The 18045-nt window shown below is 34.7% G+C and overlaps 1 protein-coding gene across 7 annotated transcripts in view; it reads right to left on the bottom strand.

Annotated features, from left to right (window-relative positions):
- Positions 1-18045, bottom strand: part of NUMB (NUMB endocytic adaptor protein) — a 94534-nt gene that overhangs the window by 41720 nt on the left and 34769 nt on the right. Inside the window, exon 1 of one of the 7 annotated variants that reach the window (XM_031952565.1) lies at positions 4493-4819. The exons of the other annotated variants lie outside the window; for them this stretch is intronic. The gene's annotated coding sequence lies outside the window, so the exon portion shown is untranslated. Of the gene's footprint in view, positions 1-4492; positions 4820-18045 lie in introns of those variants that run through there. 7 annotated transcript variants of the gene reach the window in all.

The following is an 18045-nucleotide window of genomic DNA, read 5'->3' as shown; positions in this document are numbered from 1 at the left end:
ACCCACATTCACCAATCCTTATAAATTAATTCAAATGTTACCTTTTCTATGAAATCTTTCCTATTCATAATAGATATAAGGGCTTTCTCCCTTCTCTTTACATATAGTTTATATCATCAAATGACAAAAAACAAATGATGTTTTTAGCACTAAAGAGACCCACACCTGGGCTTCATTTTACAAGTGAAGAAACCAAGATCTATGTAAGTGAAGAGATTTATCTGAAATTATGGCAAAAATCCATCACTAAAATCCAAATCTCCCATTCCCAAATCTCCAAAGACTCCCCATTCAGTAGGAAAGAAAAAATCTGGAATTTTATCTTCTACCCATTAGATGGCACCTATGAGAGAGGGTCCTGTGAATAATGAATTTAAAAACCCATGTTCTCACTGAATATTTATTATGTTGGCTGATGGCTTGGTTGAAACTTTCTCCACATGACCCAGAAGAGAAGAAGCATTAAATGTGAGGTTTTCTAAAACTTTTGCTATAATATATTCTATAACATGTCCATAATATTATTCTGGGAAAATCTCAATGCTTTATTAGAACATTATCCCTTTAAATATGTGATTTTACAAACATCACAGTGTTTTTTTTTTCAGTGTGATTTTATAACTTCTGACGCTATTTAAAAAAATTTTTTAATGTTTATTGCTATCTTTTGTTTTCATGTCACCAAAATATATTTCTCTCCTCCATCCAAGAAAAAAAAAATCATCCCTCATAACTGATGCAAAGCTAATTAACCAGGAAAATTTTACACACACACACACACACACACACACACACACACACAGCATTTCTAAATAGAAGTCTCATAAGCATCTCAATTTCAACACATTCAAAACAGAATCTGACATCTTTCCCCCAAACTCCTGCTTCTTCTAAACTTCCCTATTACTACAGAGCAGAGATGTCAAACTGGGAGATGGAAACCAAAACTCAGCCCATAAGGATCCTTTAGGGCTGTGTATTGACAATTTCAAAATATAATCACATCTATATTTTACTATGTTTTTATTTATTTTATTAAATATTTCCCAACTACACTTTAACTGTTTTGACCACTTTCTTTTTTTTTTTTTTTGACCACTTTCAAGAACTGTGATGTGTAAACGTATGCTGAACAAGTTGGATGTTAGACACCTCCACCATAGATGGTATCATTATTCGTCCAGTCATCCAGGTCTACAATGTAATCTGCAATTCTTTCCTCTTACTGCCTCCCCATGTCCAAGATATGATTTGAAATCTTACATTTCTACTTTTCTCATACAACCTATTCTAGGGTGGCCCGCATAGCCACCTCCCTAGTCTGGGACTTCATCGCCTCTTTGCCTGAGAACTACTTATAGAATTGTAAATGGTCTCCCCACTTTAAGTTTCTTCTAACACCCATCTTCCTTCTCCCATCATATAAATAGCAAAGTGAATTTTCTAATTTTGACAGGCCTGGTCAAGTTACCCCTATCTCCTCCTTTAATAAACTCCAGAAGTTTCAAATAATTGCTAGGATCAAATATAAACTCCTCTATTAGATATTTTGAATTCCTCACAACATGGGTCCTTCCTATGTGACCAATTTAACTCCCTTTCCCTGCATCCTATAGAGTAGTCATATTGGCTCTCTGCCTTTTCACTGTCTGTCTCCCATGCCTGAAATGTTCTCCCTTCTCATGCATGGCCTTCAAATCCTCTACTCAAATATTGCTTTCTGAGGAAATCTTTTAAGTTCTCACCTCCAGCTCCACCCTTGGCTGCTAAGTGCCTTCTCATCTAAATTTACCTGGAATTTACATCTACTTTACATGTATTTTGAATTTATCTACATATGGACATGTAGCATGCCTCCCTGTTGGATCCTTGAATGTAGCGAATGATTGACTTTTTTCTTTTGTAATCACAATATTTAGCAAGCATTACACATGGCACACAGTATTTGTAAATTCTTGAACATGTGAACATGATGATGAGTCACTGAGGGTTTAAATATGAACCTAAGTAGCTGGGAGGGAACATGAGAGCTTCCACAGCAATGGTTAAGTGGTGAGCAGGGGTCAGTTTAGGGAGAATTTGTTTCTGAGAGGCTGGTGTGACTTCTCCAAGTGGAAAAATCCAACAGATAATGAGAGATGTCACACAGAAGATCAAGAAAAAGACTGGGACTAGGTATAGAAGCCATTTCCATTGGTGTGATATTTGAAGCCATGGAAACAGATGAGATTATCCAAGGAGATAGTATAAATAGTGTTGTGGCAGTCAAGGGAAGAAAGGATTTTCAGAAGGTATGTGTGATCAATAATGTTAATTATTGCAGAAGATGAAGAATGAAAAAAAAATTTGGATTTAAAAGACTTTGAAGAAAGAATTTTACATGAATAATGGAACCAGGATGTAAGAAGCTAAGACTGACTAGTGAATAATACTGCACAATTACACTGAAAAAGTGTATCATCCATGGTGACTCCCTCATTTTACAGATGTAAAGAGAGCACAGAGGCACCGTGCATAAAACACTGGGAAAACACGAGTTAAAATCTGGTTGTGTGATTCTGGATAAGTAATTTAATCCTATTTGCCTCAGTTTCCTCATCTATAAAAAGAGCTGGAGAAGGAAATGGCAGACAAGTCCAGTATCTTTGCAAGAAAACCTGAGTTGGGATAACAGAGTCAGAAACTGAAAAATGACAGTTTTAAAGAAGTTAATAAGACATGCAACAAAATGGAGTTGGGGTTCATAATATCTAGTCTCCAGACTTCTATATGGAATTTCCACTTCTATGCCATAAGCCTCTGTCATAAAAAAAAAATTATTCAAAAGAGCTGGGGAGGCTTAGTTTGGAGAAAGAAAAAAGAATTGGAGGATAATATTGCCTCAATTTATCCCCTGATACACAGAAAAGATTTAAGTTGCAAAGAAGCAACCATAGATAATGTCGAGAACAACTTCCTCTGACAGTTTATACACAAATAGAATGAATCGGTTGCTTTGGAAGAAGCCATGTTTCCCTTCAGTGCATTCCTTTCATTTTCTTTCAAACAAAGAAGCCCTTATTGTATTGGGGTTACTTTTCAGGTATGGGTAAGGCTGGATAGCTGCTCACATTCTGAAATTCTATGATGATGGGTCCCATTCAATTCTCCCTATCACATCCTATTCTAATTTGTAAAATATCTGGAAAAAAGAAAATTTTTCAGGTAGTAGGGGGAGAGGTAAACAATAAAAATTGTAAAATTGTAGTTTTGGGGGAGTAGGGAGAAAAATTAATCTTTGTTTAAATATTCCTTGCATAGGGTAGACCTTGAAGTCACAAGTCCAAATTTCTAAACCACTTAAGCCAATCCTGTGTCCTTTACTGCATTTCCAAGAAAACAGATTTTCTGTTATATATAATGATGCTTTAACAGCTCAAGGAATGCTGACTTTGTGCATGTCTCTTTCATAATAGAACAGGCCAAGTGTTTTCTCTTCTACAGACCCAATTAGATTAAGCCTATTTATTTAGTCCTTGTGCTTGGCAACTTGCCCTTTGCCAGAAAAAGAAGAGAAGCTATTCAGGTTAAACAAGGCTGCCACATGTTCTACTGCTGATTGGACTGATCTATTTTCTAAAGCTTTTCCTTATTTCTTCTGAAGATGTCACATGCTTGGATTTTCAGTAGGAGTTTAAAAAATTTTAAATCTCCACACCAAGCTCATTGCTTCCTACCATCCCATGTGCAAATTTCAGCAGCTATTCCCTATATAGCCTCCACTCATTTAATGAAAAGGATATTAAGGGTACATGAACTACATTGATAGTTCCCTTCCTCAACTCCAAAAATGGCTAATTCACTCACTTAGCTACATGTCAGTTGGCCATGTAGTTACTAATTAAAACGACTACACAGCTGTGCCCTTCTGCTGGAAAAGAAGGTACAGTCATTTAAACAACACCCACTCACTCCCCACAAATACCTCAACAGAGTAAAGTACAATCAGTATTGACACATTCTACCTATCAATTAATTTTTTAAAAAAGACTTTTAGATAGTTCTTAAAAGTCTAATAATGGCATATGAATATCACATATAATTATTTATTAGCAGTGCCATGGCCTCAAACACTAAGACACTGTTCTTCATAAATGGTAAATGAAACTAAGCCAGCAATTCTTGTCTAAGTCAAATGCAAAGCAAAAGAGTGATAGAGTAAAAAGGAAAACTGAGATTAACATTAAAAAAATTTGTATGTGTGTGTGTATGTGAGAGAGAGAGAGAATGAGAGAGAGAGAGAGAGAGAGAGAGAGAGAGAGAGAGAGAGAATGAATGAGAATATGTTATTCTTTTGGGAAGAAGTTTCATGAATTCAAAATGTTCCTACTTATGTCTTTGCTCTCAATACATCCCTGCTGGAGACAGAAAGCACAAGTGATAATTACTGATTTTCTGATGGAAAAGAGAGATAAAATGATTAAATTCAATTTAACAAACATATATTACATACCGGGTACTAGATTTGAAACTGATGATAGAAAAAACTGAAAGCAAAACAATCTCTGATCCCAAGGACTACAGTGTAAACAGATACCTTGGATAAAGAGAAATGGAAAATAAGTCTTATTTATTGATTCATTAATTCTTATGTGGATTTATAATCTACTTCAAAGAAAACAACTCAACACATAAGGAGAAGGGGTAACAATATACTTATTACATATGCTGCTTCTACTTGAAAAGAGAATTTTCCAAATGGGGGAAGGGGGATGAACAGTGGGAACATAGGGTGAACTCGCAGTTTCAGCACAAAATGTAATAAATGAATGAGACCCCTGGGCCAAATAATACCAGAAAAAAATTGATAACAATATGGCTCCACTTTATTTTATTTTTTTTGGGGGGGGGAATGGGTATTTTTTTTCATTATAGCTTTTTATTGACAGAACATATGTATGGGTAAATTTTCAACATTGTCCCCGTTCCAACTTTTCCCTTCCCTCCCTCAACTCCCTTCCCTAGATGGCAGGCAGTCTCATACATGTTAAACATTATAAAGTATATCTTATGTGTATACTACATGTGTACAGATCCGTACAGTTCTCTTGTTGCACAAGAAAAATTAGATTTAGAAGGTAAAAATAACCTGGGAAGAAAAACAAAAATACAAGTAGTCCACATTCATTTCCCAGTGTTCTTTGTCTGGGGTAGCTGATTTTGTCCATCATTGATCAATTGGAACTGAACTGGATCTTCTCATTGTTGAAGATGTCCACTTCCAGCAGAATCGATCCTCATATAGTATTGTTGTTGAAGTGTAAAATGATCTCCTGGTTCTACTCATTTCACTCAGCATCAGTTCATATAAGAATCTCCAAGACTTTCTGAAATCATCCTGCTGGTCATTTTTTACAGAACAATAATATTCCATAACATTCATATACCACAATTTACCCAACCATTCTCCAATTGATGGGCATCTACTCAGTTTCCAGTTTCTAGCCACTACAAAGAGGGCTGTCACAAACATTTTTGCACATGTGGGTCCTTTTCCCTTCTTTAAGATCTCTTTGGGATATAAGATCAGTAGTAACACTGTTGGATCAAAGGGTATGTACAGTTTGATAACTTTTTGAGCATAGTTCCAAATTGTTCCCCAGAATGGTTGGATCTGTTCACAACTCCACCAAAATTGCATCAGTGTCCTAGTTTTCCCACATCCACTCCAACATTCATCATTATCTTTTCTGGTCATTTTAGCCAATCTGACAGGTGTGCAGTGGTATCTCAGTTGTCTTAATTTGCATTTCTCTGATCAATACTGATTTGGAACACCTTTTCATATGAGTAGAAATAGCTTCAATTTCATCATCTGAAAATTATTCATATCCTTTGACCATTTATCAATTGGAGATTGGCTTGATTTCTTATAAATTAGAGTCAATTCTCTATATATTTTGGAAATGAGGCCTTTATCAGAACCTTTGATTGTAAAAATATTTTCCCAGTTTATTACTTCCCTTCTAATCTTGTCTGCATTAGTTTTGTTAGTACAAAATCTTTTTAATTTGATATAATCAAAATTTTCTATTTTGTGATCAATAATGATCTCTAGTTCTTCTTTGATAACAAATTCCTTCTTCCTCCATAGGTCTGAGAGATAAACTATCCTAAGTTTCTCTAATTTATTTATAATCTCATTCTTTATGCCTAGGTCATGAACCCATTTTGACCTTATCTTGGTGTACAGTGTTAAGTGTGGGTCAATGCCTAGTTTCTGCCATACTAATTTCCAATTTTCCCAGCAGTTTTTGTCAAACAGTGAATTCTTATCCCAAATGCTGAGGTCTTTGGGTTTGTCAAACACTAGATTATTAAAGTTATTGACTATTTTGTCCTGTGAACCTAACCTATTCCACTGATCAACTAGTCTATTTTTTAGCCAAATACCAAATGATTTTGATGACCGCTGCTTTATAATATAGTTTTAGATCTGGTACAGCTAGGCCACCTTCACTTAATTTTTTTTTCATTAGTTCCCTTGAAATTTTGTTCTTCCAGATTAATTTTGTTGTTATTTTTTCTAGGTCATTAAAATAGTTTCTTGGGAGTCTGATTGGTACAGCACTAAATAAACAGATTAGTTTAGGTGGTAATGACATCTTTATTATATTTGCTCAGCCTATCCAAGAGCACTTAATATTTTTCCAATTGTAGAAATCTGACTTTATTTGTATGGAAAGTGTTTTGTAGTTTTGTTCACATAGTTCCTGACTTTCCTTTAGCAGATAGACTCCCAAATATTTTATGCTATCAACAGTTATTTCAAATGGAATTTCTTTTTGTATCTCTTGCTGTTGGATTTTGTTGATGATGTATAAAAATGCTGAGGATTTATGTGGATTTATTTTGTATCCTGCAACTTTGCTAAAGTTGTGGATTATTTCTAATAGCTTTTTAGTAGAATCTCTGGGGTTCTCTAAGTACACCATGATATCATCTGCAAAGAGTGATAGTTTGGTTGACTCATTACCTCCTCTAATTCCTTTAATCTCTTTCTCAACTCTTACTGCCGAAGCTAGTGTTTCAAATACAATATTGAATAGTAATCGTGATGGTGGGTAATCTTGTTTCACTCCTGATCTTACTGGGAATGGTTCCAGTTTATCCCTATTATATATGATGCTTACTGACGGTTTTAAATAGATGCTACTGACTATTTTTAGGAAAAGTCCATTTATTTCTATACACTCAAGTATTTTTAATGGGAATGGATGTTGGATTTCATCAAATGCTTTTTCTGCATCCATTGAGAGGATCATATGGTTTTTGTTAATTTGGTTATTGATATAGTCAATTATGCTAATAGTTTTCCTAATATTGAACTAATACTAATACTAAGAGTTTATCTATATTGTTAGTTTTTTCATAGAACCAACTCTTAGTTTTATTTATTAATTCAATAGTTTTTTTTACTTTCAATTTAATTAATCTCTCCTTTTATTTTTAGAATTTCAGAATTTAGAATTTTGACCGGGGTTTTTTTAGTTTACTCCTTTTCTAGCTTATTTAGTTGCAAGCCCAATTCATTAACCTTCTCTTTCTCTATTTTATACAAGTAGGCTTCTATAGATATAAAATTTTCCCTTATTACCGCTTTGGCTGCATCCCACACATTTTGGTATGATGTCTCATTATTGTCATTTTCTTGGGTAAAATTATTGTGTCTATGATTTGCTGTTTCACCCAATCATTCTTTAGGATGAGATTATTTAGTTTCCAATTACTTTTTGGTCTATTTTCCCCTGGCTTTTTATTGAATGTAATTTTTATTGCATCGTGATCGGAAAAGCATGCATTTACTATTTCTGACTTTCTGCATTTGAATTTGAGTTCTTTATGTCCTAATATATGGTCAATTTCTGTATAGGTTCTGTATAGGAACTACTGAGAAGAAAGTATATTCCTTTCTCCCTCCATTCAGTTTTCTCCAAAGATCTAACATACCTAACTTTTCTAATATTCTATTTACCTCTTTAACTTCTTTCTTATTTGTTTTGTGGTTTGATTTATCCAGTTCTGAGAGTACAAAGTTGAGATCTCCCACTATTATAGTTTGGCTGTCTATTTCTTCTTGCAACTCTCTTAACTTCTCTTTTAGGAAGTTAGATGCTATACCATTTGGTACATCTATGTTTAGTATTGATATTGCTTCATTATCTATGCTGCCCTTTAGTAAGATATAGTGCCCTTCCTTATCTCTTTTAATTAGATCAATTTTTGCTTTTGCTTGATCTGAGATCAGCATGGCTACGCCTGCTTTTTTGACTTCACCTGAAGCACAGTAGATTCTGCTCCAGCCTTTTACACCTTTACTCTGTATGTATTGTGCTGCTTCAAGTGTGTTTCCTGTAAATAACATATTGTAGGATTCTGGCTTTTTAATCCAGTCTGCTATCTGCCTCCGCTTTATGGGGAAATTTATCCCATTCATACTTATGGTTAAAATTACTAATTCTGTATTTCCTGCCATCTTGTTAACCCCAGCTTATGCTTTTCCCCTTTCCTTCTCCCTTCCCTCCTTCCCCAGGATTAAACTTGTGAGTACCACTTGCCTCTCACAGTCCTCCCTTTTTAAGATACCTTCCCCCACCTTAGAGTTCCTCCCCTTTTTTTACCCTTTTCCTCACAATTTCTGTATTTCCTTCTACTTAGCTTACTCCTTCCCTTTTTACTTTTCCCCTCCCACTTTTCAATAAGGTAGAAGTTTCTTTGTAAACTGAATGTCTAATACACACTATGTTCATCTTCCTCCCTTCTTTCCCTCAGATAGAATAGGTTTCCTTTGCCTATTCGTGAGATGTAGTACCCCCATTTTACCCTTTTTCTGATACAATTTCCTTTTCAACTCTAGTTTCTTTTTTAAAAATATAACAGTAAAACCAAATTATACATGTATTCCTTATGTATACTCATACCATATAGTTCCCAAAATTTCTTTTTACCTTTTCATGTTTCTCTTGAGTCCTATATTTGGAGAGCAAACTTTTTGTTTAGTTCCATTTTTTTCATCAGAAATTGATGAAATTCACCTATTTCATTGAATGTCCATCTTCTTCCCTGGAAAAAAAATTCTCATTTTGGCTAGGTAAATTATTCTTGGCTGTATACCAAGTTCTTATTTCAGATCCTAATCAGATCTTCAGAATCTTCAGAATATCAGATTCCAGGCCCTTTGATCCTTTAATGTGGACGCTGCTAGATCCTGAGTGATCCTTATTGTGGCTCCTCTGTATTTGAAGTGTTTTTTTTCCTAGCTGCTTGTGGTATTTTTTCCTTGCTCTGACAGTTCTGGGAATTTAGCCACAATATTTCTTGGAGTTTTGATTTTGGGATCTCTTTCAGTAGGTGATCGATGAATTTTTTCAATATCTATTTTACCCTTTTTCTATAACATCTGGGCAGTTCTCTTTGATGATTTCCTGAAAAATAGTGTCTTAAGTTCTTTTTTTCATCATAATTTTCAGGAAGTCCAATAATTCTCAGATTATCTCTCCTAGATCTATTTTCCAGGTCTGTTGTTTTTCCAAGTAATATTTAATATCTTTTTCAATTTTTTGGTTTTGCTTGACTGATTCTTGGTGTCTCCTTGAGTCATTCATTTCCATTTGTTCAATCCTGATTTTTAACGAATTATTTTCTTCATATACTTTTTTATTTCTTTTTGTAATTGTCCAATTAAGTTTTTAAATGAGTTGTTTTGTGTAAAGGGCTGAAACTCTTAAAGTGTACTTGAGTCAGACAACCAACCACTTAAGGCTAATTACCCATTCAACAATGATTCTATTAGCATATGTTTGGAAAAATGGCCCTTCTCACCATTGGTGTTGGCTCAATGTTTGGGCTTAAGATAATCGTAGGCAAGGATTAGAGGATAGGGTGAGAAGCCAGACTCACTTGGCACAGGTCAAGGTGGAGAAAGGTGGAGATTCTGGACTCCAGAATCAAGAAGAGATCTTTGGCAAAACTCCTGGAAGTTTGCCTGCCTCTCCCCCTAAAGACCAAGGACTTTTACTTATTCTGACTCTGGCTGATCTTGAGGCCTCCAGGGAATTAGCCCAGACTTAACAGTTTTGTTCTTTGGAATTTTTTTCCATTTAGCCAATTTTATTTTTTAGAGAGGTATTTTCTTTTTCCAATTCACTAATTCTGTTTTTCAGATTTCTTTATCCACTCTATCTTTTAATGAGTGGGATGACTTGTTTAGACACTCTTGCCAAGCTTCCCTTTCGGGTCCCCATTTTTCTTCTAGCTCTTTTGTAAGAGCTTTTAAAATTTCTTCTATGAGAGTCTTGTGTGTTGGAGACCAGATCATATCCCCTTTTGGGGATTCATCTAGAGACAATCTGTTTTTAGTCTCCTTAGGGTTTGAAGTCTGCTTTCTATCCATATAGAAGCTATCTATAGTTAGAGCTCGCTTTAACTTTTCACTTATTTTGACAAAAAAGAAACAAAGAAAACAAAACAAACAAGCAAAAAAAGCAAGTGTGGTCTGATTTTTGGGCAGTATGGTATTACCAAGCTTCCTCTACAGACAACAGGAAGTAGCTGTGAAGTAGCAGTGAAGCAACAGCAAAACAGCAATGGCTGCACTGCGTCTACACAGCGGCCACTCTCTGAGAGACTGAGAGCATGCTGAATCACTCCGGGTGCTGGGTGGGTGTAGTCAGGTTCCAAGAGACCCTAGTGTTTTGGGGTTATAGTCTTTAACCCTTGTGTTTATAGATTCTCTGTTAATCTACTGGCTTGCTACCAGGGCAAAGTAGCTCATACTGTAAAGTTCTCCCCGCAAATTTTCCACCGGCTGAGACCACACCCCACCTTGCTCTGGTCTGCTCAGTGTTAGCTGCTTTCCATCTGTGCCTGGTCTAACCATCCCTGCTTGTGAGCAAAAACAGACCTTTTTCTGGTGAATTTTGAGGATACCTTCTGTTGATAATGTGTTGTATTCCCAATATTCGTGGGGTTTTTCAGTCAAGCACTAATTCCAAGGCTGTATCATGAAAGAAGTAGTCTGGGAGCAAGGAATAGCTTAGATAGAAGTGTGTGTCCTCTCCGCCATCTTGACTCTGCCTCCACTTTAATGAGAAACTTCGGATTATTATTTCCACCACAGTGGTCAATTTGATGAACATCCCTCCTCCTCAGTTTTATGACATGCCTTTTTTCTGATGGATGTATGAAAGACATCTTGTTGAAAAAGAATGGAGCCTTGTACTATTTTAAAACAACATTGTCTATTTGTTAATATCCTCATTGAGGATTCCCTTGATTCCAGATAATACTATATACAGATGATCCCGGAAAATTTTCTATTTATTAAGAATAAAAGTCAGCTGGGATTTCTTCCCATAAAGTGCAAATATGACTTAAATCTGAGCCTATGAATAATCCTTCCCTTTTTTGTGAGCCCCCTCCTACATTTCTTCACCCCACTTCAAATGTAGAGTTCTGCAGATTTACAGTACTACCTTGTGACTGAAGATTCACCTCAAAGAGAATATTTATGAATTTAAAGAGTCAACCCTTTTCTCCCTGGTCTTTCACAAGTTATATAATAAATGGTAATAATGGTAATTAATGTTTTGGGGTTGTGTTCCTCATATCATGGCTCAGTCCTTTCCTACTCTTCTAAATTCTGGTCAGGAGACTGGATCCAAAATGCCTCAGGCCTATTCCCAGGAATTAATTATTCCACCACTGTATTTGGATGATGCCATCTTGGGCCACCACTGCCATACCAGCCTCTACTCTATACCTTTTTAAGTTAAAAAAATAAATAAATAAACAGCAAACAGTCCTCACCCAAAGCTTACACTTTAGAGATATCATTGATCAATGAGTTCATGCAAGGCCTTCTGGGAAGTATAGGTTGAGAATTGTTCAGACAATTCCTTCAATAGGAACTTATTTGAAGAAGGACAGAATTAAGAACTGGAAAGCATGGGATAAGTGGCACATGAAGTAAGATAAAGATTCTAAGAAACAGTAGTGTGAAAGGAATGCATTCCCCTCATGAAGGATAGCAGTATTTAGGGAAGAGCTAAGAGTTCCGCTTATTCTGTAAAGGGAAATAACATGAAACAAGACTGCAAAATAAGATGGAGAAAGATGCCTGCCTGAAAAAGTATATATTTTATTCTAAAAGTGAGTCAAGCAAGACCACCCTACAGATAAATTATGGGTCAAAGAAATCTATTCCATTTCACTCTCCTAATTTATTCGTAAGGCTGGTTCTTTTTATTCAGATGTTTTTATTATAAGGTGAGTAATTTAATCTATCCTATGCCTATATAAAAAAGACAAGGATATTCTCACAAATCCATCAACAGAAAGTTACTTCAAAGTTTTATTAAGTTAATAATGATTAGGGCAGGAAAAATTCTCCTCATAAAACTGGATGATTACAAAAAGCCATTACTAACTTGTATTTAGGAGTTTGAAGAAGGAGGGGGAAGGCTAAGTGACCTTAAGTTTTACTGTGACAGTTTATTTTTAAAAAAATAAATAAATAAATAAATAAATAAAAGGTTTTCAGCAGTCAAAGTTTTCCAGCGATTGGTTACTTGTCCAGGTTTTTAAATCCTGGCTTCTACCAAGATAAAAGAAGCCATGTAAAAATGAGTCACCCAAGAGTTCTTTTCATGTTGCAGTGGCAGAAGACAGAATAATGAAAGAAAGTTCAGAAAACAATTATTGAAAAGAAAATGAAATTGCAGTACATAAAAAAAAAAAAGAAATTGGTACAAAATTCAAAGATTAGGCAGGGGAAAAAACTTCAGTCATTTAGAACTTTCTAGGAAATTCTATTAGTTCTTATAGAATTCTAGAATGTGAAATGAACTAGTTCATTTGAAATCAACTAGTTTAATTTCATCCATAATGGAGAAATCAAGTTACTCCCCTAGTAACATCTTCATTGGCTACTCATTGTCAACTAAATCTAGAGCCTCTGTTTGGAACCTTTGGCCCTCCAAAATATCTTTTCAATTTATCCTTTCTTGCTACCACAGGTACTGTGCCTGCCAGTTAAAGTGTTGCTCACTAGTACTTAAATATATTCTACATTATCTTGTCTTTGCATCTGTGCTTGGGCCATTTTCTCTGTTATGCCTTTTCCCTCAATCTGCACCTGTGAAAATGTTACATGGTATGCTGAAAAAAAATACCTTATGTGGAATCAGAAGGCTTGGCCTTGAACTCTACCACTTATTAGCTGTGTGCATTTGGCTCAATCACTTTACCAATCAACACCTCAGTTTCTACATTGACAAAATGAAGATATTACTTGTCACCCCATTAGAATATAACGGGAATCAGGATTGTTTCCTTCATTGTATTTCTATCCCCACTTTATAGTACAGTCCCTGGCATATAGCAGTTAATAAATATTTCTTAATAGACTAATTATATTAGATTTGCTGAGGAAAGTACCTTGTAAGCTACAAAGTACCATTTAAATGTGACTGAATATTTCATCTTTCAAGATATACTGTTTTGCATGGAAATGCACCTGTACCCTCCAACCTTGAGTATGTGATCAGTCCCCCTTTTCTACCCTACCAGTACTTTATACCTCTTGTATGATTCATCATCCCACCTTATATTTGTATTCCTGTCTTATTCCACCTATATACTCTCAATTTACTCTAATGTCTTATGGCCATTATGTTTAATTCATCTTTATACCTTCCAAAGGGTTTTTCTCATAGATATCTAAATAGAAATGTGTTGAAATAAACTAAATTGTCTACCACATCATTGGCAAATGGTCATACTGTCTGTATTACAACCTGTAGAAGAACAAGGAACTCACCAATTCACAAGACAGCTCTTTGAATAACTCTATCATCATTAATTGCTTAATGTAGCTATCATCATTTAATAGGTAATGTTATTTTTTAATATAATAAATCTTTTAAATTTGCATAGTCTTATAATAACCAACTGGAGATGGGTAACAGAAATTTCATCCATATTTTACAGAGAAGAAAACCAAGATGGACAGATCAAGAATCCCTATTCTTCAACTTTCAGCTCAAGTACCATTTCTATTAGCACCTTTTCTGGTCACCTTTCTATTAGTTGTCTTCTTCTCCTTAAATTATTTTATATTTATCTCTTTCAATCTTTTTTCCAAGCAGGGACTATTTTATTTTATTTATATTTTTGTATCCTCTATGCATAGCACAGTTTCCTGCACATGGTAGGTGCTTTAAAAAAATTTACTTTGTCAGGAGAACATTGTACACAGCAACAGCAAGATTGTACAATGATCACTTCTGATGGACATGGCTCTTTTCAACAATGAGTTGATTCAGGCCAGTTCCCATGGTCTTATGAAATGAAGAGAGCTATCTGCACCCAAAGACAGGACTGTGTGAATTAAGTGTGGATTCACAAAACAATATTTTCATTTTTTGTTGTTGTTGTTTTCATTTTGTTTTCTTTCTAATTTTTTTGCCTTTTTGATCTGATTTATCTTGTGCAGCAAGATAATTGTGGAAATATGTATAGAAGAATTGCATACATTTAACATATATTGGATTACTTGTCATCTAGGGGAGAGATTGGAGGGAAAGAAGGGAAAAAAATTTGGAACACAAGGTTTTACAAGGGTGAATGTTGAAAATTATCTATGCATGTGTTGAAAATAAAATGTTTTAAAATTGACTTTGATGAAGTGAATTAAATCAAATTAAGTAATTTGTCAATCATCATATGTCTAAGTATCAGAAATGGGATTTTTCTTTTTTTAAATTTTAGTTTTATTCTAAAAATTAACAAATATTAATAAGTATTTCTATATAAAAATCAGAAGAAGAGGATTATACATGAGATAGTCAATCTCTATTATTTTCAGCTTAGATTTTGGTCTAAGTACATAATAAATTCAACATGTAACTTTCAAGGCTGTCCCATTTATATTTCCTTCTGGCCCTTCTGTTCTCTTTTGCGCATTTAAAAAAATGTTCTCTTACGTCTTTCCCCATCTTTTCTTTTTTGACATTATTGCCAGCTATACGCTTCCCACAACTAGGGGATAAAAAGAAGAAAAAAACTTTGTAAACAAATATATATGGTTACACAAAGCAAATTCCCACATTGCCCAATTCTGGAAATATAGGTCTCATTATGTAGAGGTGGAATTTTTCAAACAGAATGCTTTCTGCCTCATTTTTAATTTATGTGATTGATTTTTTTAACCCAAATATAAACATTTTACATTTCTCCCTAATAAATTTAATCTTTCTTTACTAGATTCAGCCCAATGTTCTATCCCATCAAGATCTTTTTGGACTGTCATGCAACACTTTTCTGCATGTATTTTAGTTTCTCAACATGCTTTTTAAAATGTAGTATCCAGCCTCTCCTCCTCTTCCTCTCTCTGCTACCTTCCCCCATTCCTGGTACCTCTTTTGAAGCAGAAACTGAGAGGACCCTGGGACTTGCCATGGTTGACATGAAGTATAAGAAGTTTGCTCTTTCACATGTTCACAAGCTGTTTAGCAATAGAATGCACTCGAGCTTTGCCCAAGATAGGTACTAAATTTATGGTTTATTTCTTAAAGATTACTGACAGTGGTTTTGGGGATCATGTTCTTAACTTCTTCCAGTATCTTCAAATGTAATTTGAAAATGTAATCTGGAGTTATGATTTTCTTTAAAGCAGGTATGAGCTCTTTTTAAAAAACCTTTTCATTTAATGGGTTTTAATTCATTCTTACTCAAATTTTTTAACATTTCCATTTTGAAGGTCATATAATGATAGTTGAAGAGTTGGAAGCAACATTAGTGACCATCTAGGTTCCTTTTTTTTTTTGGCATTGTTTTTATCATAGTTTTTTATTTAGAAGACATATGCATGGGTAATTTTTCATCACTGACCCTTGCAAAACCTTCTGTTCCAATTTTTCCCTTCCTTTCCCCCACCTCCTCCTTTCTTTTCCTTTTCCCTCTCCTAGATGGCAGATAGGCCAATACATATTAAATATGTTAAAGTATATGTTAAATACAATATATGTATACATATTCATACAGTTATTTTGCTGCATAAGAAAAATCATACTTAGAAATAAGGTAAAAATAATCTGAGAAGAAAATCAAAAATGCAAGTGGACAAAAACAGGGATTGGAAATGCTATGTGGTGGTTCACATTCCTTTCCCATAATTCTTTAGGTGGGTGTAACTGGTTCTCTTCATTATTGAACAAATGGAACTCACTGGGTTCATTTCATTGTTGAAGAGAGCCACGTCCATCAGAATTGATCATCATATAGTATTGTTGCTAAGTATATAATGATCTCCTGGTTCTGCTCATTTCACTTAGCATCAGTTCACGTAAGTCTCTCCAGGCCTCTCTGAAATCATCCTGCTGGTCATTTCTTACAGAACAATAATATTCTATAACATTCATATACCATAACTATTCAGCTGTTCTCCAATTGATAGACATCCATTCAATTTACAATTTCTAGCCACTAGAAAAAGGGCTGCCACAAACATTTTTGCACATGTGGGTCCCTTTCCCTTCTTTAAGATCTCTTTGGGATATAAGTCCAGTAGTAACACTGTTGGATCAAAAGGTATGCACAGTTTGATAACTTTTTGAGCATAATTCCAAATTGCTTTCCAGAATGGTTGGATTTGTTCACAATTCTACCAACAATGTGTAAGTGTCCCAGTTTCCCCACATCCCCTCCAACATTCATCATTATCTTTCCCTGTCATTCTAACCAATCTGACAGATATATAGTATTATCTCAGGATTGAGTTAATTTGCATTTCTCTGATTAATAATGATTTGGAGCATCTTTTCATATGGCTAGAAATAGTTTCAATTTCTTCATCTGAGAATTGTCTGTTCATATCCTTTGACCATTTATCAATTGGAGATTGGCTTGATTTCTTATAAATTAGAGTCAATTCTCTATATATTTTGGAAATGAGGCCTTTATCAGAACCTTTGATTGTAAAAATGTTTTCCCAGTTTATTACTTCCCTTCTAATCTTGTCTGCATTAGTTTTGTTTGTACAGAAGCTTTTTAATTTGATATAATCAAAATTTTCTATTTTGTGATCAATAATGATCTCTAGTTCTTCTTTGATCACAAATCCCTTCTTCCTCCACAGGTCTGAGAGATAAACTATCTTAAGTTTCTCTAATTTATTTATAATCTCATTCTTTATGCCTAGATCATGAACCTATTTTGACCTTATCTTGGTGTACAGTGTTAAGTGTGAGTCAATGCCTAGTTTCTGCCATACTAATTTCCAATTTTCCCAGCAGTTTTTGTCAAACAGTGAATTCTTATCCCAAAAGCTGGGGTCTTTGGGTTTGTCAAACACTAGATTATTAAAGTTACTGACTATTTTGTCCTGTGAACCTAACCTATTCCACTGATCAACTAGTCTATTTCTTAGCCAATACTAAATGATTTTGGTGACGGCTTCTTTATAATATAGTTTTAGATCTGGTATAGCAAGGCCACCTTCACTTACTTTTCTTTTTCACTAGTTCCCTTGAAAGTCTTGACCTTCTGTTCTTCCAGATGAATTTTGTTGTTATTTTTTCTAGGTGACCATCTAGTTCTAACCTTTTCATTTTATAGTTGATCAAGTTGAAGCCCAGAGAAGTTACTCCATCCTTAGTTCATCTAGGTAAACAAATGGCAGGGTTAGAATGTCCTCTAACTCCAAGTTTTTCCTCTAGTATTCTGTTTGATGGAGAAGAATAGTCATGTAGAAGCTGAATGTGTTCTTCTTTCCTCTATGAACTTTATAATATCTGTTCCAAAGCAAAGAGTCCATTTCTTTCTTTTCTTTATCCTATTCCAAACAGCTAAATAAATCCCTTTTTGCTGCTCTTACTATTTTTTCTCTTGAGCTTTGGCTTATTTAGTTTTCTGTATGATACTCTTACTGGATCCAACTACTTTTCTGCATTCATCTTTGATTACATATTCCTCTTGCCATCTTTTGCAAATATCTCTTTAAAATGT

The sequence above is a fragment of the Sarcophilus harrisii genome, chromosome 2 (assembly GCF_902635505.1).
Source record: "Sarcophilus harrisii chromosome 2, mSarHar1.11, whole genome shotgun sequence".
Taxonomy (NCBI): Eukaryota; Metazoa; Chordata; class Mammalia; order Dasyuromorphia; family Dasyuridae; genus Sarcophilus; species Sarcophilus harrisii.
The sequence above is the reverse complement of the archived record's forward strand: the minus strand, read 5'-3'. Positions and strand labels throughout refer to the sequence as shown.